This window comes from Phyllobates terribilis, unplaced genomic scaffold (assembly GCF_046119375.1).
Source record: "Phyllobates terribilis strain yellow unplaced genomic scaffold, ASM4611937v1 Scaffold_1__5_contigs__length_1240528914, whole genome shotgun sequence".
Lineage (NCBI taxonomy): Eukaryota > Metazoa > Chordata > Amphibia > Anura > Dendrobatidae > Phyllobates > Phyllobates terribilis.
The window spans coordinates 148,084,913-148,111,264 of NW_027362761.1; positions in this window are offsets into that span (position 1 = coordinate 148,084,913).

The following is a 26,352-nucleotide window of genomic DNA, read 5'->3' on the forward strand; positions in this document are numbered from 1 at the left end:
ACCCACACAAGCTTCGTCCAGTCTCTCCTACGTGGATGTGCTGAGGAGGGGAATGAGGAGGAAGAGAGGGAGGAGGAGAAGATGGAGAGTCACCATCATTGTGGAGACAGGGAAGTGTTGGCTGTAGGAAGCTTGGCACATATAGCTGACTTTGTGTACCGCTACCTTTCCCATGACCCACGCGTTAAATACATCTTGGCCAAAAAAAGGGTACTGGTTGTTCTGCTACAAGGAGAACCATGTATCTCTCCTTCCTGAGGTAAAGTGGTCTACTAAAATGGTGCTATACCAGAAGGCCATTGAGGAAAATATGTTGAAAAAAATCCCTTCAGACAATGCTAGAGGCTGCGAGCAAGCTTACTTGCTGAACCGAGGAGGAAAGGCAAGGGAGACACACACCAGATACAGCAGAAACCTGGGTGCACTGTCAAAGGCCTGGGCCAATTTCATGACACCCTCCCAGCATCCAGGCCCTGATGACCAGGTATTTTTGACAAGGAGGGAAACATTTTTAAAGATGGTTATCAAGCAATAATTGGCCGACCAAACAAGCGTACTGTCTAATTCCTCTGCGATCTTCAACTACTGAATCTCAAAGCTGGACACCTGGCATGAGCTGTCTCTTTATGCCTTGGAGATGTTGTGCTGCCCTGCTACTAGCATCTTGTCTGAGCAGGTTTTTAGTGCCACCAGGGGGTTGTCATAACAGACAGGTGCTTTTGCCTGTCAACAGAAAATGCTGACAGGCCCACACTGCTAAAATTGAACAAAGCCTGGATTGGCTTCGACTTTTTCCACACCGCCAGTTCACAGCAGCACATAAATTGTTTTAATCTTCAATATTTGAATGAGGCCCTCCAGTTGTTGCCTTTAAGGATCTATGGATGAGCCTGCTTATATTTTTTTCCTGGCTTTGCACTGTGTGAAGAGCCTTTATGAGTGTAGGAGTACATCATCTACACTTTCCAAATATTTCAATGAGGCACTACAGTTGGTGCCTTCAAGAGTGTATGGATGACCATACTTTTATTTTTTTCTGGTATTGCACTGTGTGCAGAACCTTCATGAGTGTTGGAGTACATAAATTACACTATCTTAATATTTCAATGAGGCACTACAGTTGATGCCTTCAATGGTGTATGGATGACCCTGCGTATAACTTTTTCTGGCTTTGCACTGTGTGCAGAGCCTTTATAGGTGTAGGAGTACATCAACTACACTTTCTCAATATTTCAATGAAGCTCTACAGTTGGTGATTTTAAGGGTGTTTGGTTGATCTTGCTTATAATCAAGCTCTGGCTTTGCACTGTGTGCAGAGCCTTTATGAGAGTAGCAGTCCATCAACTACACTTTCTTAATATTTCATTGAGGCACTACAGTTGGGTGACTTTTTGATGTTTGGATGACCCTGCTTATAATTTTTCTCTGACTTTCCTATGTGTGCAGAGCCTTTATGAGACAAGGAGTACATCAACTACACTTTCTTAATATTTCAGTGGGGCACTACAGTAGGTGACTTTAGGGGTGTTTGGAAGACCCTTCTTATATTTTTTTCTGTCTTTGCACTATGTGAAGAGCCTTCATGAGTGTAGGAGTGCATCAGCTACACTTTCTTAATATTTTAATGAGGCACTACAGATTGTGCCTTCAACGGTGTATGGATGACCCTGCTTATAATTTTTTTTCTGGCTTTGCACTGTGTGCAGAGCCTTTATGAATGTAGGAGTACATCAACTACACTTTCTTAATATTTGAATGAGGCCCTCCATTTGTTGCCTTCAAGAGTGTATGGATGAGCTTGCTTGTAATTTCTTTCTGGCTTTGCACTGCGTGCAGAGCCTTTTTAAGTGTAGAAGTACATCAACCACACACTTTCTTAATATTTGAATGAGGCACTACAGTTGATGCCTTCAAGGGTGTATGTATGACCCTGTTTGTAATTTCTTTCTGGCTTTGCACTATGCAGAGGTACAGTGAGGCACAATGAGCTGTCATAAGAGCATATAGCTGAATATGTAAGCAGATAAAGCCCACCCCACAGGCAGCCCAAAAGCACAAGCATATCATTATCTCCAAACTGAAAGTAAAGATTACACAAGAACCATAGGATGGATTTCACCAACAAAGGTATCATTTTAATCAGTGTAATGTCGCCCTGATAGTGTATGTAGTTTGTTAAGCACAATCATGCTGACAGGTGCACTTTAAAGGACCTTAATCTGGATTCTGAGGTCCCCTCAATGCAATGCAGCCTTGGTCTGCTGTGGGACATTAAACAGGACTCATTCACATTCCATGTGTCCACAGGCGATAAGCCCTTCACCAAATGAGGAGTCTTATCTGTCATGAACAACATTTATGATCATCTTGAGTTTATTGCACCCATCCCCATTCAAGGCAAGATATTGCTGAGACAGTTTACTGCTGAGAACACGGATTGGGACTCCGCTTCCATCACAGAAACAACAAAGGGGGGAGATATGGAAGAAGTGTCTGAAGATTGTAGAACATCTCCAAGTCCTGCATTGTTATGTCTTAAGGTCCATTTCAACTGCCATCAGGAAGGAAGTCTACATCTTTTCTAATGCATCAACAGAGACCATAGCTGCAGTAGCCTATTTGAAGACCTCAGAAATCAACAACAAGGTACATTGTAGATTTGTCCATGGTAAAGTCAAACTAATTAAAATATCTGCACATTCTGTTCCAAAACTCGAACTTTGCGCTACTGTACTGGCAGCGGAATTGTCAAAGTTACTTTTGAGCAATGGCATCACATCTCCACTGGACTGAGCCCAGCTGATCATGGAATAGGACTCTTGGCTGCATATAGCCTTTGTGACAACACATTGCTGTCGCCTTCAAACTTCCTACATGTGAATCCTTGTTCTTTTGATGCCAGCAGAGCATATGAGCTTGAGGATTCAGATACCTGAGAGGAAGCTGTTTCGACATGCTGAACATATTTGGTACCAAGGTTGAAGCTGAGGCCTCATCGTTTTGGACACTTCTCGAGCTGGTCATCTGTCGTGCAGGATGTTGCTCGTATGATTCAAATCACTCAGTATTTCACGACAGAAGGCAGCATATGAAAGATATTACTACTGGTCCCAGTTCACGGCAGGGAAAATACCTCCACCTGTGTTAGAACTTCGAACATTCACCATTTGGATCAATGGGTTGGTGGAAGTGTTTGCAAGCTGCGACTTCCTCAATCCAAAGATGGGTTTCCAATTTGAATTTGGATTATCCTATTGCTGTGGACTACAGGACACAAACTATATACACTGCTCAAAAAAATAAAGGGAGTTGAATGTGCTGACAACAAAATCACACAAAAATCATCAATGGAAATCAAATTTATTAACCAATGGAGGCTTGGATTTGGAGCCACCCGCAAAATTAAAGTGGAAAAACACACTACAGGCTGATCCAACTTTGATGTAATGTCCTTAGAACAAGTCAAAATGGGGCTCAGTATTGTGTGTGGCCTCCACGTGCCTGTATGACCTCCCTACAATGCCTGGGCATGCTCTTGATGAGGTTGCGATTGGTCTCCTGTGGGATCTCCTCCCAGACCTGGACTAAAGCATCCACCAACTCCTGGACAGTCTGTGGTGAAACGTGATGTTGGTGGATGGAGCGAGACATGATGCCTCAGATGTGCTCAATCAGTTCAGGTCTGGGGAACGGGCGGGCAAGTTCATAGCTTCAATGCCTTCATCTTTCAGAAACTGCTGACACACTCCAGCCACATGAAGTCAGGTATTGTCCAGCATTAGGAGGAACCCAGGGCCATCCGCACCAGTATATGGTCTCACAAGGGGTCTGAGGATTTCATCTCGGTACCTAATGGCAGTCAGGCTACCTCTGGCATGGCGAGCACATGGAGGGCTGTGCGGCCCTCCAAAGAAATGCCACCCCACACCATTACTGACCCACTGCCAAACCGGTCATGCTGAAGGATGTTGCAGGCAGCAGATAGCTCTCCACGGCGTCTCCAGACTCTGTCATGTCTGTCACATGTGCTCAGTGTGAACCTGCTTTCATCTGTGAAGAGCACATGGCACCAGTGGCGACTTTGCCAATCCTGGTGTTCTGTGGCAAATGGCAAGCATCCTGCACGGTGTTGGGCTGTGAGCACAACCCCCATCTGTGGACGTCACGCCCTCATATCACGCTCATGGAGTCGGTTTCTAACCGTTTGTGCAGATACATGCACATTTTTGGCCTGCTGGAGGTCATTTTGCAGGGCTCTGGCAGTGCTCCTCCTGTTCCTTCTTGCACAAAGGTGGTGGTAGCGGTCCTGCTGCTTGGTTGTTTCCCTCTTACGGCCCCCTCCATGTCTCCTGGTGTACTTGCCTGTCTCCTGGTAGCGCCTCCAGCCTCTGGACACTACGCTGACAGACACAGCAAACCTTCTTGCCACAGCTCGCATTGATGTGCCATCCTGGATGAGCTGTTCTACCTGAGCAACTTCTGTGGGTTGTAGAGTCCGTCTCATGCTACCACAAGTGTGAAAGCATAACCAACATTCAAAAGTGACCAAAACATCAGCCAGAAAGCATTGGTACTGAGATGTGGTCTATGGTCCCCACCTGCAGAACCACTCCTTTTTTGAGTGTGTCTTGATAAGTGCCAATAATTTCATCTATTGTCTATTCCATTTGCACAACAGCATGTGAAATTGATTGTCAATCAGTGTTGCTTCCTAAGTGGACAGTTTGATTTCACAGAAGTTTTATTTACTTGGAGTTATATTCTGTTGTTTAAGTGTTCCCTTTATTTTTTGAGCAGTGTACTTAGACTTTACAATTGTTTTTAGTGTTAATTGCATGTTTCCATGTTTCTTTTTTGTCTTTCAGGTTCCAAGAACGGCGGCGGACATCATCTGAGGACACCTTGTCAAGATTGGATTATCATGAAATCCAAAGATTTCAGATGGGGAATGTCATATTCCATGACTTGGTAATCATAGTCTATGGTATTGTATTGTATGGTATTATTGCTGTTTCATTGCTATGCTATAAGGTTTGCCTATAAGTTTGTCCTCCTTCTCTCTATGTCTGTCTTTCTAGCTCTGATATCAGTAAACCCTCCCATCTTCTTCCGTATTTACTGTATGTCTGACATCTAAAGAACCTCATGTGCTGCAGCTCTGGTTCAGAATATTCTTTTTACCTACTATAGCTGTTGCAGCTACTGTTAATGTAATTGTGCATAAGTACAAGAATTCAGCTTGAAAATATACTTTCTTCTGCAGTCGAGTCAAGCTATCTGAGGATATCTCTTAGTGTGAGTACTGGTACATAGAGACAGCCAAGAAACTGTGGCTCAAGCACCCTACACTTGCAAATTAGTTATGGAATGAGAATTCGGTGCAGTAAATGGTATTTATGAGGGAGAGTTCTTATTTATATGCCTTTGTGTCTGGACTGCCTAGTAGACTGCTTCTGTTTTCATATGCCAAAACAAAAATCACAGGAACAAGCTTTCTGCATGCATTGCAGTTACAGCAAATTGAGATTTATCAGACAGTTAGTTCTAAGCTCTTTCACTGACTTGCTCTCTTAAAGAAGTTGTCCACTAATTTATATGAACCCCCAATGTATCACCCCGGGGCTCAGAAGTGTTTTTGTAAATACCTTGCAGAGCCTTTTCTGCCTCTGAGCAGTGCTATCGTTGGCCGCTCAGAGGCATCACGTGACCCGTCACTGATGTCACGTCAAGTTTCCCCTTTAAGTGTAATGGCTGGTGGAGGGATGGGCAGGAGAAGGGCTTTATGCAGCAGCATAAGTTTATATATCCTACACTCTTCAACATTCTCTGACAGAAGTCTTCACTGCTGTCCTATCATCTTTAGGACATTTTGGTTCCAGGTGATTGGAATGCTGAAGGTAGAGAGAGGCTCTGTTCTCTGTCAGTCAGACACATATTTCACTGCCCCACAGCTCTCTTTTTTATCAAGTTTTTCTGTATATTTAAAAATAGGGGTGTGCTCCTTAAAATTAATATATACACAAGCTAAATACCAGGAGAGAAAAGGATTATTATTGGTATCGATTATCATCAAGCTAAAAATACAGTACATCCTTATGACTCAACTGTTTAATATGCATTATACAGTACAAACAATCACCATATGTTCGTATTAGTGCATCAGCCATGGATATCCAGATTACAGTGCATGAAACATAGATATCCCCATAAACATCAGTAGTAGAGCCCCACATAAGGCTATGTGCCCACGATGCAGATATGCTCCGGATTTTTTCCTGAGCGTTTCTGCATCTCACTGGCAGAAAAAACACATGCGGATTGTACATGCGTTTTCCTGCCAGGGATATGCGGAAATGAAGCGTTCTTCACTTGCATTTCCGCATGCGGGTTGACAAGCACTTTCCAAGCAATTTTAGCCTCACTTGGAAAGTGCTTGACTACTTGGTCACACTATATAAATCCATGCAAACGGCATGGATTTATATAGTGTGACCGCAAAGAATGGTAAAAAATTAAAAAATAAATATATACTTACCTTCTGATGGCCTCCGGAGTCTTTATTCAATCCGTCCTGGCGTGCCAGTAGCTCGCGGTACACTGAAGGACCTGCCGTCACATGACTGAATGACGTCAGCACAGGTCCTTCAGTCCACCACGATCTGCCGTTAAGCGAAGACAACCGGGAGCCATCAGAAGGTAAGTATAATATTTGTTTTTTATTTTATTCTTTTTTTAACATGTTCTATGGTACCCTGGTCTGGAGGAGAGTCTCCTCTCCTCCAGACCCGGGCACCATCCGCACATTGAAACACATGGAGTGCGCATCTACAGATGCAGTGATGTTGATTCCATACGTTCCAATGCAAGTCAATGGCGGTGAAAACGCAGCGCTTCCGCAAAATAATTGGCAGTGCTGCATTTTTTTCCACAATGATAATCCGCAGCAGAAATTTCTGCAGCATGTGCACAGCACATGCGGATTATCATTGAGAAACATGGCAGGCCTTCTACCAAGCGATTTTTAAGTGTTTCTGCAGCGTTATTGCTGCTGCGGAAATGCTTAAAAAACACATCGTGGGCACACAGCCTAAGTTTTCCACCCAGAGATCAACCCAACACTGTATATCATCCACAGATCCCCCAGTATATGCGGTATATATATTTTTTTTACTTTTTTTCTATCTAAAACTTGATGCTTCTTATGATCAGGTGTGGAATGTACGGTAAGTATTTGATCTCAATTAATAAAAAGAACTTTACTACTTAGATGCCTGGCAGCTGAACTCCCTCATACACATGAGCGTTTAACTTGCTCACATATTGCTTTTCAAAGTGCAGTTTTATTGTAATTTCAACAGTGATTTTTAAATACCTAAAAATGCATATAAATAACCACATGCGTTTTTTACCATATAATGAATGTGGTTTTAGAATGTTATTTTTGACAAAGCAGTTTTTACAGTTAAAACATATGCAAAACACTTTCTAAAACATTATTTCCTACTATCCTCTTGTGAATCCCTGTCAACCAAGTCAGCACTCTCTAGGGGAACCTAATTGTATTAACTAACAATACAAATACAGCAAAAGTGGTTACATTCACATATTCTAAAACAAAAGCATATTTCATCTTCCCATTATAGTAATATATCAGTTATTTGTCCTTTAATCAATGTCATCAAGCTAAAACAGCTGGAGTGACTCCAATATCAATATAAAATACAACATAATATTAGAGTGGTAATTAAAAAAAACTAACCAAACAAATAAATTTGACATGACAAAAAGTAATTTTACAATAGCACATATGCAAAACTGTACTAAAGCAATAGTGTATTCAAAGTTACTTTGATACTAAAAATATTCTGAGTAAAGAAAGTATAGTTTTAATTGATTATGCCCACCTAATCAAGGAAAACACGCTCATGCAGATGCACTACACACACTATAGATACATAAAGTATACCGTGATACTTGAAGGTTCATGAACACTTCAGAATTCTCCATATTTTTGCATAAATTTAAATTAAAAGGGTATTCTCACCTCCAAGATACTAATATGTAGTAAATGTAATAATATTAGCAAATGTCTCCAATTAGAAATTTATTATAGTTCTTTTGATAATCTATGTTGCTTACCACATGTGCAGGGCATTGCAGTAGCTTAGATATCCATGGGTACAACTACTAACAAATAACTATGCAATGCATGCACATGGAGTAAGCGACATAGCAAACCAGAAAAACTATACTAAATGTCTAATTGGTGGTATTTGCTAATATTATTATTATTACACCTACTATATATTGGTATAGGATAATGGAGAAGGGAATACCCCTTTAAATCTTCATCAAATTGTTACACAAGTCATCAAAGTAGATAAAGAGAATCCAATCAAGCAAATAACAAATGTGTAAAAAATATTATACTTTATCTTTTCAAATTTTTTAAAATGATTCAATATCACATCTGTTCATGCCAAAAGTATGTGAACATTTAGTATTATTTAGAAAATTATTTGAAATGCTATTACAGTCTGATATCTTCAATCAATTAGATGACAATATTGTGTGAGTGGGCACCCTGTTTTATTTTAACAGGGATCTATCAAGGCTTGATCTTCCTAACATGGTTTTGGATTTGTATCATGGCACTAAAAACAGAGATTTTTGAGGTCTACAGAAAATGAGTTGTTGATGCTCATCAGGCTGTAAAAAGTTAAAAAACCATTGTTTGGACTCCATCAATCCACAGTCAGACAGATTGTGTATAAATGGAGGAAATTCAATACCATTATTACCCTCCCCAAAATGGGTTGACCAAAAAAGATCACTCAATGAACATGGCATGGTCTTTGATGTCACAAAGGAACCCAAAGTAACCTCTAAGCAACTAAAAGCCTATCTCACATTAAATCATTTTAATATTTATAAGTCCACCATCAATAGGAAACTGAACAGAAATAGTGTGCAAAGCAGGATTGCAAGAAGAAAGCCACTGCACTCCAAAAAGAATGGTTAAAGGGGTATTCCCATTTCCAAGATTAGCATAGTTCTTCAGATTCGCTATGTTGCTTTCCGTATGTGCAGGATGTGATGACTTGGTCAATATGGCCACTTATGTGAGGGTGAACTATTCAGTAAGTCAAGGGATATAAGCTATTGTTTCATGTGAGTCTATGGATGCCCCTTTTTGTATGCTAATTACAGATTGCATCAGAACCCTGCGGTGTACTAGTGTACATAATTTGGAGGACAATTTTGCAGTCTAATTGAACTAGCGAACAATGAGTGAATAGTCATGACTATCTCCCCCCCAATCCTGGGGTAAACAATGCCCTGAAATTGGAGCTGGGAGATATGAAAGCTTCCTGCCCCTGTCACTGGTGTGATTCTACAGTACTTCAGCCTGGGTATCAATGTTTCAGCTGGTGGATTACAGAACTGCTCCACTGCCCAACACTAAGGGAACAAATTTTTTTAGAGAACCCAGGTAGGGACAATCTGGTTATCTGGCCACATACCTCGCTATGCTCGGTCAGCTTCCTAAGCTTGTCGCTTTCTGTTTTGCCAAGTATTTAAAGGGCTCGGATACGGCTTTAAAGAAGGCGATTAATTCTTATTATAATTAAATGATTACAGAAAATAGGAAATAGTGTGATATAGCGTACACTTTTGCATAATATAAATCACAAAGGTAAAGTACTTACAGCGCACACTATATAGGAAAAACTTCACCAGGAGCAACATACATCTGTCCGGGAAACATCAGCCGTGAGAAGCAAAACAGTGAAGACAGATAAAAGTTCTGGGATGAATCCACACTGTGATGTCAGGGCGTCCCCTTTTAGTCCACAGGTCAGCAGGCTTCTGTCTTAGCTGAAAACTTCACTCGCTTATATCTTGTTTGAAAACTAATGATTGAGTAACCAAATGTTACACAAAATCTGACAGGTTCTATTTGTTTGATATACAAACCCTGGCAAAAATTATGGAATCACCGTGCTCGGGGGATGTTCATTCAATTGTTTAATGTTGTTGAAAAAAAGCAGACCACAGACATGGCACAAAACTAAAGTTATTTCAAATGGCAACTTTAGAGCTTTAAGAAACATTGAAATAAATCAAGATTAAAAATGTGTTACTCAGTAAGGGTAATTTTTTCCAGACCAAGCAGATGGAAAAATTATGGAATCACTCAATTCTGAAGAAAAAATTATGGAATCACCCTGTAAATTTTAATTTACAAAACTAACACCTGCGTCAAATTAGATCTGCTCAATAGTCTGCATCTAAAAAGGAGTGATCACACCTTGGAGAGCTGTTGCACCAAGTGGACTGACATGAATCATGGCTCCAACACGAGAGATGTCAATTGAAACAAAGGAGAGGATTATCAAACTCTTAAAAGAAGGTAAATCATCACGCAATGTTGCAAAACATGTTGGTTATTCACAGTCAGCTGTGTCTAAAATCTGGACCAAATACAAACAACATGGGTTGGTTGTTAAAGGCAAACATACTGGTAGACCAAGGAAGACATCAAAGCGTCAAGACCGGAAACTTAAAGCAATACGTCTCCAAAACAGGAAATGCACAACAAAACAAATGAGGAATGAATGGGAGGAAACAGGAGTCAATGTCTGTGACCAAACTGTAAGAAACCGCCTAAAGGAAATGGGATTTACATACAGAAAAGTTAAGCATAAGCCATCATTAACACCTAAACAGAAAAAAACAAGGTTACAATGGGCTGAGGAAAAGCATTCATGGACTGTGGATGATTGGATGAAAGTCATAGTCAGTGATGAATCGCGAATCTGCTTTGGGCAAGGTGATGATGCTTGAACATTTGTTTGGTGCCGTTCCAATGATATTTATAAAGATGACTGCATGAAGAGAACATGCAAATTTCCACAGTCATTGATGATAATGGGCTGCATGTCAGGTAAAGGCACTGGGGAGATGGCTGTCATTACATCTTCTATAAATGCCCAAGTTTACATTGATATTTTAGACAGTTTTCTTATCCCATCAATTGAAAGGATGTGTGGGGATAATGACATCATTTTTCAAGATGATAATGCATCCTGCCATAGAGAAAAAACTGTGAAAACATCCTTGAAAGAAGACACATAAGGTCAATGTCATGGCCTGCAAATACTCCGGATCTCAATCCAATTGAAAATTTTGGTGGAAGTTGAAGAAAATGGTCCATAACAAGACTCCAACCTGCAAAGCTGATCTGGCAACAGCAATCAGAGAAAGTTGGAGCCAGATTGAAGAAGAGTACTGTTTGTCACTCATTAAGTCCATGCCTCAGAGACTGCAAGCTGTTATTAAAGCCAGAGATGGTGCAACAAAATACTAGTGATGTAGTGCAGTGTTCTTTTGTGTGTTTGCTTTTCATGATTCCATAATTTTTTCCTCAGAATTGAGTGATTCCATATTTTTTTCCCTCTGCTTGGACTGAAAAAAATTACCCTTTACTGAGTACCACATTTTTAATCTTGATTTCTTTTAGTGTTTCTCAAAGCCCTAAAGTTTAGTTTTGTGCCATGTCTGTGATCTGCTTATTTTAAACAATATTAATCAACTGAATGAGCATCCTCCAAGCAAGGTGATTCCATAATTTTTGCCAGGGGTTGTAGTATCTTTCTTCTGAGTGGCCAGCTCTTCTGATGTAAATTAACACCAAACAAATATATCAAATGTATCACCTGAGATGAAACATGCCAAAGGCTGCTCGTACCAGATGTTTTACCATTCTATGAACACAGGATAGTCTCACCAAATATTGCTAATGAATATAAACATGCATCGTTCTCGCTAAACATTGATAAAGAGCTATGTTGTACTGGGTGATACTATAAACTAAACATTGATAATAGAGCTATGTGGTCCAGATGTTGGGAAAATTACAGAAAGTACAAGGCTAACAAGATGAACTGTTACTGTGAAATATCTTAAAGAGTTCTTTAAAAACAGGCTACCAATATGGATTCCTGATGGCCATTAACATCTTAGCACTACACTTTCTCCTCTTACTGAGTGTCCACCAAAAGCAGGGTGATGATGGCTGGGATAGTTGGCCACGGATGCCCCAAAGTCACAAAATAATCCCTGGCGAGCTAGTGGAATGGTGAGACCCTGTCACATGTACCATCTTGTCTCCTTGCTGGGAATATACTATATGCTATTGACTGCTGTTGACCCAAAAAAGTCTTGCCGGAGTGTGGTACCCTCACCCTTTGTTATCTGAGTAATGTTCTGCCCACTGGGAAGGCGTATGGGCATTTAGTGAGTTGAGCCCTGGTCCATGCAGTCTATTAAAGACAGCCAGGCCAGCATACGAGATCAACCACTGACCCTCATGTCTCCACACTGGACATTGCAGTAGCTTAGGTGTCCATGGTTACGACCACTCATATAATGACAGTTAGTTAGTTAGCTCTTAATTGTCATAAACATGGATACTTAAGCTACGGCAATGCCCTGCACATGGAGAAAACAGCGTAACAAATCTTAAAAACTGTACAGATGCATCTCACTAAATTATAATATTATCAAAAAGTAAATTTATTTCAGTTCTTCAATACAAAAAGTGAAACTCATATATTATATGGAGTCATTACAAACAGAGTGATCTATTTCAAGTGTTTATTTCTGTTAATGTTGATGATTATGGCTTACAACCAATGAAAACGCAAACATCATTATCTCAGTAAATTAGAATCCTACTCCTCCCTCTCCTCAGGCCATCCACGCTAAACAGACGATATGACAGTTGTGCGGTTAGTGCTGTCTATAGCGCATGAAACTAGCTCCTGTTCTTCCTCCTTCTCCTCCCCCTCTTCCTCATTGTTACCGAATTCACGTTGGGATGAGATGAGGCTGGGCTGTATGGAATCACTCTGTATGGTTCCTTGGTCCATCTCTCATTTTAATAGCGACCCTGTAGTTTATTATTCTTGGCAGCGACCTCGTGTGAATAACTTCACTGACACACTGCTACAAACTCTAAATGGAGGACAAAATTTTCCATGTTCACTACAAATGGCTGGATTTGTACCGCAGTTATATGTGATACGTCTGACGGACACCCACGTTTTTAAATAGCGGCCCTGTAGTTTACTATTCTTCACAGCGACTACATGTTTATAGCTTCACTGACACACTGATGCAAAACTCCAAATGGAGGACAATATTTTCCATGTTTACTGCAAATTTCTGGATTTTTATCGCTGTAATATGGGATCATGTCTGATGATAGAAAAGATCTGGCTGTATTCTGCAGTGCTACCAAGCAAATGGAGCACTAAAATTGTACACTCTATATGGCTTTTTAAGCAAATAGTCAGGATTAAGATTGAAAAAAATTAGAATTGGCGCCTAATATCTAGGGCTTTGTCTATGGATATCTGTAACAGCAGCAGACAGAATGTGCAATGGACCCTGTTATGCTGTATACACTGCCACAAACTCTGCCTGCCTAACTCCTGCTATCACCACTGAATATATGCAGCAGGATTAGTCCTCAGAAGGAATGTTAGTTCAGATGGATATATGTAAAGTGCCATGGAATAAATGGCGCTATAATAATAAATAATAATAATAATATATATATATATGTTGTGGAATACCTATACTTATTAATAAACAAGCACATCTCTCCATCACTCAGCAACAGCTCTCCTACTCTGCCACTTTCCGGGTTAGACTGTGACGAGCATAGGGGCACCAGGTCTTATATAGACCCGATGACGCTATGCGGCCAGCCAGTGACTCTAATGCCACATCCAACATGGCTATGGCATTACAGTGAGTGGCAGGCAATCCCTGCATGTTCATTGGCTCTCTAAAGAGTGCCAAACATGCAGGGCGGGACCCAAGCTCCCGCCCAAGCAACCAGGAAAAACTCCTCGAGCTTGTCGAGCACTGTGATGCTAAGGTGAGTACCGAGTAGTGGTGAGCACGCTCGCTCATCACTAATTGAGGGGTGTAGTTTGTAAAATGATGTCACTTATGGGAATTTTCTAATGTTCTGGCTCCTCAGGGGCTCTGTCAATGTGACATGGCAACCTCAAACCATTGAAGCAAAATCTGAACTCCAATATGGTGCTTCTTCACTTCTGAGCTTTACATTGTGCCTCAAAAGTAGTTTTTGAACATATATCAGGTGTTTTCAGGAGAAATTGCACGGCAAATTGTATTTTACATTTTCTCCTGTGAAAATAAAAAATTGGGTCTAAGAGAACATTTTTGTGGAAAAATTTTGATTTTTGATTTTCACTGCTCTACATTATAAACTTTTATGAAGCACCTGGGGGTCCAAGGTGCTCACCACACATCTAGATACATTCCTTGAGGTGTCTAGTTTCCCAATCGGGGTCACTTGTGGGGGGTTTCTACTGGTAAAGTAAATCAGGGGCTCTCCAAACACGACATGGCATCCGCTCTCGATTCAAGCCATTTCTGCGTTGAAAAAGTCAAACAGTGCTCATTTCCTTTGGAGTCCAGCCATGCACCCCCACATATGGGGTATTGGCGTTCTCATGAGAAATTGCACAACAAATTTTGAGGCCAATTTCTCCTGTTACCCTTGTGAAAATAAAAAATTTGGTGCTAAAATAAATTTTTTGTGAAAAAAGTAAAATGTTAATTTTTTCTTTCCACATTGCATTAATTCCCGTGAAGCACTTAAAGGGTTAATAAACTTATTGAATGTGGTTTTAAGGACCTTGATGGGTGCAGTTTTTCGAATGGTGTCACTTTTTGGTATTTTCTATCATATAGGCCTCCCCAAATAACTTCAAACGTGATGTGGTCCCTTTAAAAAATGGGTTTGTAAATTTTGCTGGAAAAATTAGAAATTGTTGATCAATTTTAATCCTTCTAACTTCCTAACAAAAAAAAAATAATCTTTCAAAAATTGTGCAGATGTAAATTAGACATGTGGTAAATGTAATTTATTACTTTTCGCCAATGCGACATTGTGCCCACACTCTATTTCACCAAAATTTGCATTCTAAAATTCAAATGGTACTTCTTCCCTTCTGAGCCCTGCCGTTTGTCCAAACAGAGGTTTATGATCACATGTGGGGTATTAGCATGCTGAGAAGAAACTAGGTAACAAATTTTTCTGTCCATTTTGCCATGCTAATTTTTTATAAAAGTGAAAAAATTAGGACTAAAACAACATTCTGGAGGAAAAATTACAATGTATTTTTGTTTTTCATTCCACTTTGTATTAATACCTGTCATCACCTGAAGAGTTAAAAAAAATCCTGACAGCAGTTTTGAAGTATTTAATTTTTTAAAATGGTATGACTTTTGGGGAGTTTCCAATATATAAACCCCTCAAAGTCCATTTAAATTTTAATAGGTTTCTAAAGAAACATATTTTGGAAATTTCTTGAAAAAAATGAAAAATTGCTATGAAACTTTTAACCCATCTAAAATCCTAACAAAATAAAATGATGTTTGCAAAATGATGCAGATGTAAAGTAAACAAAGAAAATGGCATTTATTAATTATTTTGCACAGCATGACTAACTGGTTTAAGGATTTAAAAATTAAAAGTTTAAAAATTGCTAATTTTTCCAATTTTTTGTGTGATATTTTCACAAATAAACACAAAACACATCAACCTAATTTTACCACTAACATAAAGTATAATTAGTCGCGAAAAATCACCTCAGAATCATTGTAATATTGTAGTATGCTGAAGCATTCCAGAGTTATTACCATATAAAGTGAAACTGGTCAGATTTCAAAAATTTGGCCTGGTCATTAAGGTCCAATTGGTTCAGTCACTAAGGAGTGAACTATATTAAACAGTGACACCAATTTAGGCTCTGATATATAAAAGTACCATAAACACGAAACACATACAACACCCCAAATAAAAAAAAAATAAAAAAAATATAGCACCAAAACTTGTCCTGTATGTCTTTTTTCTTTGAAATGTTATGTTAAAAAAAATAAGTCACACATTTAAATGTTTTGCCCATATGAGTCACAATATATGCACAACTTTTTTCTTTCATTATCTGTGAACATAATGCTTTTACCAGAGATGTGGAAATGAGCTGATTGTTTGAAATTCATATCCATATTGGGTAATCACCGCGCTGGCACACTGAGTTCAGGAATGGTAGAGCAATATAGTACCTATAAATAGTGTTTATTGGATATATTAAAAAATTTAATTTAAAAACAATTATTTTAAAAAATACAAGAATAGGTAAAGGATTAGAATAAAATATAGTATGATGTAAAATATAACATATAATACATAAATATCCACAGCTTTGGTCCACTTGAGATTAAAATAATTAGAGCGAAAGATGAGATAATGCTGTTAATTCATATATTAAGATTTGAACCATATATGCGCAGATGGTATGGTGTTGGGAACACGGTGGAGGTACGAGACTTGTAAGGGATCCAGAGCCAGTGAATGCCTATAAAAATTATATGGACCTGTTAATAACCTAATTAAAAATAAAACTAGAAGGAATTATTTAGAAAAAATGAGAAAAGTATATCTGTACCTGAAATAAGGATTAAGTTGATTTAATAGTTACGGAGTCTTCTCCTCAAGAGGCTGTACCAGGGTGGCTAGACGAAAATTAACGAGTAAGGGGATTTGTACACAAGTATGGTATAGCCAAAATAGTATCCGTATTTACCTTGTTGGTTGGTTTGGGTCTTACTATGTCTGTCTTCAGGACATGCCAGATGTGCCAGAAGTGGTTGGGGACTCGAGAATTGGCCAGTAGGGCCTGCAGTTGATGGTGATAGGTGGGCTTGATGGGTAGAAGGGTGAAGAGGTGGATGGGGATAAATATGGGGAATACCTTTTGCTTCACTGGTATAGCGTACGTTTATGGGTAATTACCTGGTTCAATGATTGGAAGTTTTCTGGTTGAGGTACAGTTGTCCCAAGTAGCAATAGCAGTGGGGATTTGCGTAATAATGTCCTGTAAGGACTAAGATTAATAATTATTAGTAATTGTTAGATAAGTAAGGGTGCAAAGGAAAAAAGGGGGGTCATATGAACACAATTCTAGTAGCATCAAAATTAGAATAGACACTAAAGAAAAAGAAATCATGCAAAAAAAACGCATGAAACTTGGGAGAGAATCCATCCCAGACTCTACCCCAATAAACAAATTTTCTGATAATGACTATGAAATTATTGACCAAATCGAAGGGAGCCCAGCAAGTCTAGCTACCACTGAAGTGGCTTTCACCATACATCCTACATCAGATGATGAAACACTACAAAATCATCCTCTCTCTATCCCACAAAGACCTCTTGAAACGCCAATGAACCCAACACAAGAACCAACTTTCTCAGGGACCCCCATTTCCACCCAAATCAGATATGGAGTCCTAGAAAATCTAGAAGATATTCCAGAAGTAAACATCACTCCTCCTCCCCTTCTTCCCCTCCCATCCCAAAATGACAACAGTGCTCACCTAGCACCCAGCAGGAATAAAGACAACTGATCTCGGGATAAAACCACTCATCATCCTCTGGTCCGAGAGAGACAGGTTAAGACTGATTTTTTTCATATGGCCACCCGCAAAAAAGTAAAAGGGGCTGGGGGGGGGGATTCTCCCAGAAGAAAAAGGTACGATCTCAGGAACTAATTACAAAGGACCCTCCCTCCATTTTTAACCTTAGCAAATATACCCTGCAACCTAATGAACTTCAGCTATTATAGGAGCTAAACAGTTTATGTGCACATTGGCCATTAAAAAACATTTTCTAAAGAAAGGTACAAGTATCCCATAAACATTCCCCAGCTCAGAAGACTCGAACTTCATTCACACAGATGTAAAAAAGAAATCAAACTTCCACCCCACTCATGAATATTCCGAATCTTTTGAAACCTTCCAGTAAAACGTTATCGACGGTATTAGGAAATTGAGCGAAAAAAGATGTTCTAGATTCAAATATAACCTTACCAGTGGGGAACGTAAAGCTATTCAACAACTATTAACCAACTGTTGCATCGGCATCTCTGCCTCCTGATAGGCAGAGACCCGTCCCTCTCACCCCCTCTCTTAAAGGGGCCGCGCGCGTCGTCCTAAGGAGTCCCTGGCCAATAGCCGGAGGACTTCCGATATATAAGGCACCTCCTCCAAAATGGAGGTGCCCGAGCAAAGTTGTTTGCACTGTGTTTGATCTGTGCTTCAGCCCTCAGGTCCCGCTGCTAGCCTGACTTCTCGTCCTGCCTGCCAGCCTGTTATCTGCCCGTTACCTGCCGAGCCTGCCAGCCTGCTCACCTGGAGCGCTCACCTGTTACCTGCCTGTTACCTGCCTTGGCTATCTGTCCGCTCACCTGGGAGCATCTGCCTGCCTCGTCTGTCAGACCGCTCACCTGGGAGCGCCCACCAGTTACCTGCCAGTTACCTGCCTCGTCTGTCTGCCCGCTCACCAGGGAGCACCCACCTGTTTCCTGCCAGCCTGCCTGGAGACCCTGCCGTCACTTGCTGTGACCACCTTCCTGGTAAACCTAAAGACTGCTACTTGCCCTGCTTCCTCGAACTGTGACCACCTGTCTGCTACCAGAGACTTCCGCCTGCTTGCCGTGTCCATCCACCATACCGGTCAGTCCCAGCCATCTGACCCGTGGGAGCCACCTGCTCTCTTACAAGGTCATCCCCAGAGTAGCACCTGGTCCCTCAGCCCGGATCTTCCCTGGTCACGGAGTCGTTGCTGCCGTACGACCAGGGTCGGTTCGGGTGGATACTTAGTCACGCCCCTCTGGGTCCCTCCTTGCACCTCGGCACAGAGGTTCCACCACCCGAACTCATAACAGTTTGCACTGGCCATGGAACCTGGTGGCACCCAAGCTCCCTCGCTCTCTGACCTATACCAGGAAGTCTCCCATCAGAGATCCCAGCAGGAGTCCATCCTGAACCACCTGCGGAATGTCAACTCCTGCCTGGACCCACTGACTGCTTCACCAGCAACCACCGCTAGTTTCACGACTCGCACCCCGGCAGCGCCGCTGCCCATCAATACCATGGCATCCTGCTCCGGACCCCGGCTTTCTGCACCTCCTCGTTTCGGAGGTGACCCCGCTCAAGCTCGGGGCTTCATAAACCAGTGCACCCTGCACTTTGAACTCTTGGCACATCACTTTACCAACGACCGGGCCAAAGTGGCTTTCATCATGTCCCATCTCACTGGGGAAGCACTGGCTTGGCTAAATCCCCTGTGGGAGAGAGGGGATCCCCTAGTATCCAACTTGTCAGCTTTCATCACTGCTTTCCGGAAAGTCTTCGATGAACCGGGACGAAAGACCTCGTCAGCCTCCTCTCTGCTACGTCTCCGCCAAGGGAGTATCACCGTAGGCCAATATGCCATACGGTTCCGTACCCTCGCTTCTGAGCTTGCCTGGGATAACGAGGCCCTGCTATCCGTCTTCTGGGAGGGTCTTTCCGGTCGGATTAAAGATGAACTTGCCAGGACATCCCTACCACCCTGGACAACCTGGTGTCACTTGCTACCCGGATTGACATCCGGTTCCAGGAACGTACCTAGGAAACCACCCGTGAGAGAAGGTTTCCCCACCTTGCTCCTACCTTCCAGAGACCTGTCTCATCTTCAGTCACTCCCCGGGCGCACTCACCCGAGCCCATGCAGGTCGACCAGACCAAGTTGGTCAAACCCCGCCAGGAGTCACGCCGGGCCGAGGGGAGCTGTTTCTATTGTGGCAGCAAGGAGCACCTGATCCATTCCTGCCCGGGGAGGCCGGGAAACGCCGGTGTCTAGGATCGCTCGGAGAGGTCGTCCTAGACAAAAGTAAGTCCTCTCCCTCCCTGACTTTGTCTGTCTCTCTTTCCTGGGGAGAGGATCGGCACTTTGAAATCGCTCACCTGGACTCTGGAGCGTCTGGGAACCTCATCTCGAACTGTGACCACCTGTCTGCTACCAGAGACTTCCGCCTGCTTGCCGTGTCCATCCGCCATACAGGTCAGTCCCAGCCATCTGACCCGTGGGAGCCACCTGCTCTCTAACAAGGTTGTCCCCAGAGTAGCACCTGGGCCCTCAGCACGGATTCTCCCTGGTCACGGTGTCGTTGCTGCCGTACGACCAGGGTCGGTTTGGGTGGATACTAAGTCACACCCCTCTGGCTCCCTCCTTGCACCTCGGCACAGAGGTTCCACCACCCGGACCCGTAACACCAACAACAAAATAGTCATACACCCAGCTGATAAAGGGGGCGGGATTGTGATTTTAGACGATAGCCAGTACCACGCCGAATCTATGAGACTACTGAGCGATAAGCGTACATACGAATTACTAACCTGTGACCCAACTAAAGACCACCTCAGGGAGATGAAACTTCTAATAGACAAGGGCCTAAATGCAGGTTTTCTGGATAGACAGGAATATGAATATATCCATACACCCTACCCTCGAACTGCTATTTTTCACCATCTACCAAAAAAACATACAAATCTTACCAATCCCCCAGGTAGACCTATTATTTCTGGGATCCAGAGCCTTAAATTAAATTTATCTAGATATGTTACATAGTTACATAGTTACATAGTTTATAAGGCCGAAAAAAGACAAGCGTCCATCCAGTTCAGCCTATTTCTTATGCACTGCAGCTATTCCGCAGCGTTGATCAAGGGGAAGGCAACAAAAAATCATGCGGTATAGGCCAATTTACATCATTGAGGAAAAATTCACTTCCCGACACCAATCTGGCAGTCAGATTAAATCCCTGGATTAATTAACTAAGCATAAGATGTAATTTTATTGTTCTCAAGAAAGGCGTCTAGGCCTCTCTTGAACTCTTTAAGTGAGTTGGACATCACCACTTCCTCTCCCAGAGAGTTCCAGAGTCTCACGGCTCTGACCGTAAAGAATCCCCTTCTATGCTGGTGCAGGAACCTCCTTTCCTCCAGACGCATAGTGTGCCCCCTCGTCTTTGTCACCATCCTTGGTATAAACAGGTCATGGGAGAGATCTCTGTACTGCCCCCTGATGTATTTATATATGTTTATGAGGTCTCCCTTAAGCCTTCTCTTTTCCAATGTAAATAGGCCTAATTTTGACAACCTCTCTGGGTATTCTAGTCCCTCCATTCCCTTTATTACCTTAGTCGCCCTCCTTTGTACCCTCTCTAGCTCCAATATGTCTTTCCTGAGCACCGGAGCCCAGAACTGTGCACAATATTCTTAGTGCGGCCTTACCAGCGCTTTATACAGAGGAAGAACAATATTCTCATCATATTCCCCTATTCCTCTTCTGATGCATGCCATGACTCTATTTGCCTTCGCTGCTGCTGCCTGACACTGGGCACTCCAATTTAATTTGCTATTAACCAAGACGCCCAGGTCCTTCTCCATGTCAGATTTCCCCAACGGTTTCCCATTTAATATGTATGGGTGACTGCTGTTTTTCTTTCCCATGTGCATGACCTTACATTTATCAGCATTGAACCCCATTTGCCATTTTTTGGCCCAACTCCCCAATTTATCTAAATCCTCCTGTAGCTATGCCCTATCCTCATCTGTATTAACTACTTTACAAAGTTTAGTATCATCTGCAAATATTGCTATTTTACTATGCAACACTTCCACTGGATCATTAATAAATATATTAAATAATATAGGGCCCAAGACAGACCCTTGAGGCACCCTGCTAGTAACCCTGACACACCCTGAGCTTACTCCATTGATATCCACCCTCTGCTTTCTATCACTAAGTCAGCTATTTACCCACTTGCACACATTATCCCCCAGACCAAGCATTCTCATTTTATATACCAACCTTTTGTGTGGCACGGTATCAAACGCTTTGGAGAAGTCAAGGTATACAACATCCACTGACTCTCCCCGGTCCAGCTGTGAGCTCACCTCCTCGTAGAAGGCGATCAGGTTTGTTTGGAAGGAGCGATCCCTCATGAATCCATGTTGATATGGAGTTAGACAGTTATTATCATTAAGATATTCTACAATAGCACCTCTAAGAAATCCTTCAAACAATTTACCCACAACGGACGTTAAGCTGACTGGTCTATAGTTCCCAGGGTCACTTTTAGACCCCTTTTTGAATATTGGTACCACATTTGCTTGGCGCCAGTCTAGTGGGACAGTCCCTGTCCATAAAGAGTGCTTGAAAATAAGATACAGCGGCCTGTCTATCACATTACTTAATTCTTTTAGTACCCGGGGGTGTATGTCATCTGGGCCTGGTGACTTGTCTATTTTGATATTATTTAGGCGTTTCTGAACTTCCTCCTGGGTTAGGTGGGTGATATTTAGCGGAGGGTTTACTTTATCACTCTGCATTTCCTCCGATAAATTGTTTTCTTTTGTGAAAACAGTGGAGAAGAAGCTATTGAGTAGGTTTGCTTTACCCTCATCGCCCTCGATGATTTTACCCAGGTTATTTTTCAATGGGACAACTCCATCAGTTTTAATCCTTTTACTGTTTATATAGTTAAAGAACAGTTTGGGATTCGTTTTACTTTCCTTGGCAATTAGTCTCTCTGTCTCCTCTTTTGCTATTCTTATTTGTTTCTTACAGATTTTGTTTTTTTCCCTATAAGATATTAGCGCTTCCTCGCTGCCTTCTTGTTTAAGTTTACCGAAAGCCCTTTCTTTGTTTTTCACTGCCCTCTTGACTTCCTTATTTAGCCACATTGGCTTCCTCCTATTCCTAGCCCTTTTATTCCCATAAGGTATGTACCTTCTACAGTGACTATGTAGGACAGTTTTGAAAATTTCACATTTTCTATCCGTGCTCCTATTACTAAAGATTGTATCCCAGTCTATAAGGTGAAGGGCATCTCTTAGCTGATCAAACTTTGCCCTCCTGAAGTTCAGTGTTTTTGTGACTCCCTTGCTGGGCACCCTACTGAAGCACATGTGGAATTGTATAATGTTGTGGTCACTATTTCCCAGGTGCCCCCCGACCTGCACCTCAGTTATTCTGTCTGGCCTGTTAGTTAATATTAAGTCTAAAAGGGCCGTCCCTCTAGTTGGTTCCTGCACAAGTTGTGACAAATAATTGTCTTTGATAATTGACAGAAACCTGTTTCCTTTCTGAGATCTAGAGCTTACGGTGGACCGTCACATTCGGTGGACCGTCACATTAAACATTTAGTACCACAACTACCTGCTAACTTGAAGGACACAAGACACACGTTGCAACTGCTTAATCAGGTCCAATGGCAAAATCACTACATTCTTGGCATGTTGAATATCATCTCACTGTATACAGTGATCGAACACCACAAAGGATGCCAAGCAGCCCCCTTTTTTCTAAAAAAAATTGGGGGCGTGCTGCGGCCAAACCTGGTCCTCTGGCAGCGTTTCATTGATGATATCCTATTTATCTGGTCAGGAGATGGCCAGTCCTTGAATGAATTTTTAAACGAGATTAATACAAATTAATTTTTCCTCAATTTCACCTCACCTATTAGCCAACAAAAGGTTAATTTTTTAGACTTGAATATCTTTATCCATCAAGGTCAACTTTGTACAAGCACTTTCTTTAAACCGACTGATACAAATAGCTACATCCATTTGGACAGCTGCCACCTACCGAGATGGCTCCTAAATGTCCCAAGAAGTCAATACCTGAGACTTCATAGGAACTGTTCTAAACTACAAGATTTTAATAAGGAAGCCGATTTACTTACAATGAAATTTATCACTAAAGTATACCATCCTCAATTCCTTAATACTCAAAAAAACCCACTGCTATTGCTACATCTGGGACAACTGGACCTCAACCAGAAAATTTCCAATCATTGAACCAGGTAATTACCCAGAAATGTACTCTATACCAGTGAAGCAAAAGGTATTCCCCATATTTATCAATATCTACCTCTTCACCCATCTACCCATCTAGCCCACTTATCAGTCACCATCAACTGCAGGCCCTACTGGCCAATTCTCGAGTCCCCAACCACTTCTGGCACATCTGGAACGTCCAGAAGACAGACATGGTAAAACCCAAACCAACCAACGAGGTAAATATGGATACTATTTAGGCTATACCATGCTAGTGGACAAATCCCCTTACTCGCTAATTTTCTTCTAGCCACCCTGGCACAGCCCCTTGAGGAGAAGACTCCCTGACTATTAAATCAACCTAATCCTTATATAAGGTACAGATATACTCTTCTCATTTTTTCTAAATAATTTCTTTTCATTTTATTTTTAATTAGGTTGCTAACAGGTCCATATAATTTTTATAGACATTTACTGGCTCTGGATCCCTTACAAGTCTCTTACCTCCACAGTGTTCCCAACACCATACCATCTGCGCATATATGGTTCCAATCATAATATATGAATTAACAGCATCATCTCCTTTTTCGCTCTAATTATTGTAATATCAAGTGGACCAACGCTGTACATATTTATGTATTATATGTTATATTTTATATCATAGTATATTTTTTCCTAATCCTTTACCTATTCTTGAATTTTTTAAAATAATTTTTTTTTAAATTTTTTAAAATATCCAATAAACACTATTTTAAGGTACCATATTGCTCTACCATTCCTTTACTCAGTGTGCCAGTGTGGTGATTACCCAATATTGATATGGTGCCCCTGACCACTCGCTGCAGGCACACTGTGTGTACCTATTAGCACCCTTAAGCCTATACCTTTATTGTTTGAAATTCGACTTCACTAAATTTCAGTCAAGTTTTCAATTTGCGGCAAATAAATTCACCTGATTATCAGTACTGGGAATGAGAAAGAGCTAGATTATTTTCAATATGTATGTGTCTGTCCATCTTACCCAGTGGAATATATGATGGAAACCGGCTTTGCAGTAGGAACTTCCAGTCCTGTGTCCAACCGTTCTCAACCGGGAATGCTCCCCTCTGACTGGCCACCAAGGTATAATAATCCACTAGATGTCACAGCTACACGGCACCATGGAGAAGCTAACGCGGTCACACAAAATGACATTAACCAATTCACTGTTTCTTTAGCAGTATGGAAAATGAGGTCAGGCAATTGTTTTTTTTTTGTAAAACACAAATATAATCACAGCCTCAATCCTCCATTGATTAGTATCAATTTGTGGAAGACAAAAATTAACTTTTTTCACAAAAATGTTACTTTAGACCCAATTTATTTTATTTTCGCAGGGGTAACAGGAAAAAATGGACTCCAAAATTTGTTGTGCAATTTCCCCTGAGCACGCAGATACCCCACATGTGGGGGAAAACCACTGTTCGGTAAGGGGGGTTCGGAAGGGAAGGAGCGCCATTTGACTTTTTGATTGTAAAATTTGCTTGAATAATTAGCGGACGCCATGTTGCGTTTGGAGAGCCCCTGATGTGCTTAAACAGTGGAACCCCCCCACAAGTGACACCATTTTGGAAACTAGACCCCTCAGGGAACTTATCTAGATGAATGGGTAAGCAACTTGATCCCCCAGGTGCTTCACAGAAGTTTAGAACTTTGAGCCGCAAAAATGAAATGTTCACATTTTTGCAACAAAAATGTTTTTCAGCCTCCAATTTTGCATTTTTATGAGAGTAACAGGAGAAATTGCACCATGGAATTTGTTGTGCAATTCCTCCTGAGCACACCGATACCCCATATGTGGGGGAAAACCACTGTCTGGGCGCACGGCAGGGCTCAGAAGAGAAAGAGCGCCATTTGACATTTTGAATGTAAAATTTACTTGAATAATTAGCGGGCGCCATGTTGCGTTTGGAGAGCTCCTGATTTGTCTAAAGAGTGGAAACGCCCCACAAGTGACACCATTTTGAAAACTAGACCCCTCAGGGAACTTATCTAGATGTGTGGTGAGCACCTTGAACCCACAGGTGCTTCACAGAAGTTTAGAACATTGAGCCGTAAAAATCAAATTTTCACATTTTTCCCACAAAAATGTTTTTTTTAGATGTGTGGTGAGCACCCTGAAAAATAAAAGTTTATTACATGGAGCCGTGAAAATAAAAAAATCTAACTTTTTCCACAAAAATTATGCTTTAGCTCCATTTTTTTATTTTCACAAGGGTAAGAGGAGAAAATGGACCCCAAAAACTGTTGTGCAATTTCTCCCGAGTATGCCAATACCCCATATGTCGTGAAAATACAGTGTTTGGGCGCACGGCTGAGTCCAGAAGGGAAGGAGCACTGTGTGACTTTTTGAACACAGAATTGGCTGGAATTGAGAGCGGATGCCATGTCGCGTTTGAAGAGCCCCTGATGTGCCTAAATAGTGGAAACCCCCCACAAGTGACCCCATTTTGGAAACTACACACCTTAAGGATTTTATCAAGGGGTACAGTGAACATTTTGAATCCAGAGGTACGACACAGAATTTGATAACAT